Consider the following 1,924-nt stretch of genomic DNA (forward strand, 5'->3'; position numbering starts at 1 on the left):
CCTGGCCCCCCCCGGCGTCACGCTCGCCCCCCCCGGGGTGACGCTCGCCCCCCAGGGGGTCGCAATTGCCCCCCCCGGGGGGGTCCCGGCCGCCCCCCAGGCCCTGGGGCTGGGGGTGGGGCTCGCCTTGGCCCCGCCCCGCGCCCCGCCCCCCGCGCTGCTGGCCACGCCCCCCCGCCGGCCCCCGCCCACGGTGAGTGGGGGTGGAGGGGGCGGGGCTTGGGTGGAGGGGGGCGTGGCCTAGAGGGAGGGGGCGGGGCCTAGAGGGAGGGGGGCGGGGCCTGGGGTACGTGGGAGGGGCTTGGGGTGGAGGGAGGGGGGCGGGGCTTGGGCGGGAGGGGGCGGGGCTTTGTGCCTGGGGGCGTGGCTTGGGTGGGGGCGGGGCTTGCACGGAAGGGGCGCGGTCTTTCTGGGGGCGTGGCTTCAGCGGGAGCGGGCGGGATTTATGAATGGGCTGCGGGTAGCAGGGGGCGTGGCCTCCCTCGGGGGGCGTGGCCTGCCCCCGCCCCGCTTTTTAACCCCTTCCTCCCCGCAGCGCCGCCGCCCGCCCCCCAGCTCCTGGCCGCCCCCCCGCGGACCGCCGCGGCCCCGCCCCCCGCCGCCGCCCGTCCCCCCCAGCCCTCCCCGGCCCCCCCCGCGCTGGGGGCCAAGGGGGGGGCCCCCCCTGGCCGCCTTCGCCCTGCCGGGGACCCGGCCCCCCAGCGCCTGCTGCTGGCCCCGGACATGCAGGCCCGGCTGCCCTGTGCGTAACCGAAACCCCCCCGTCTGCACCCAAAAACCGCCCCCACCGCCCCCCTCCCTGCCCCTAATCCGCCCCCTTTTCTACCCCAAATACCCCCTTTCTACCCCAAACCCCTCATTTCTACCCCAAACCCTTCATTTCTACCCCAAACCCCCCTTTTTTACCCCAACCCCTCCCTTTTTACCCCAAAGCCTCCTTTTCTATCCCCAAAAGCCCCCCTTTTCTACCCTAACCCCCCCCCTTTTCTACCCAAAATCCCTCATTTGTACCCCAAACCCCCCTTTTTTACTCCAACCCCCCCCTTTTCCACCCCAGTCCCCCCTTTTCCACCCAAACCGCCCTTTCTCACCCCAAGATCCCCTTTTCTGCCCCAAAACTCCTTTTCTCATCCAAAGCCCCCCCCCAATTTCCTAAATCCTCCATTTCTCACCCCAAACCCCCATTTGCCCCCCCAACCCCCCCATACCCCCCTTTCCCCCAAATTTCCCCAAATCCCCACTTTTTACCCCATTTCTCTCCTCCTTTTTCCCAAATTCGCCGTTTCTGACCCCAAATTCCCCCGAGCCCCGAATATTACCCCGCATGCCCACTTTTCCCAAAATCCCCGTTTCTCGCCCTGTTTCTCTCTCCCCCAATTTTCCTTAAATCCCCACTTCCCCAACCCCCCCATCCCCCCCAGACCCCATTCCCCCCCAACTCCCCCATTTCCCAAAATCCCCATTTCTCACCCCAATTCTGCCCCCAAATTCCCCAAAATCCCCATTTCTCACCCCATTTCCTACTTCCCCCAACCCCCCCATTTCTCCCCCAACCCCTCCAATTCACCCCCCAGACCCCATTTCCCCCCCAGTTCCCCAAATTTCCTAAAATCCCCATTTCTAGCCCCAATTTCTCCTACCCCCAGCTCCCCCATTTTCCCAAAATCCCCGTTTCTCACCCCGATTTCACCCCCTGAAATTTCCCCCAGTCCCCATTTCTCACCCCAATCCCCCCCATTCTCCCCCCAGCCCCCCAATCCCCCCTTTTCCCAAAACCCCCATTTCTCACCCCAATTCCCCCCCCCAGTTTCCCAACCCCACTGTTTCTCACCCCATTCCCCCCCACCCTCCCCAATTCCCCAAATTTCCCAAAATCCCCTTTTCTAACCCCAATTTCTCCTACTCCCAATTCCGCAAATCCCCA

The sequence above is a fragment of the Anser brachyrhynchus genome, assembly GCF_964034855.1.
Source record: "Anser brachyrhynchus genome assembly, contig: SCAFFOLD_404, whole genome shotgun sequence".
NCBI lineage: Eukaryota > Metazoa > Chordata > Aves > Anseriformes > Anatidae > Anser > Anser brachyrhynchus.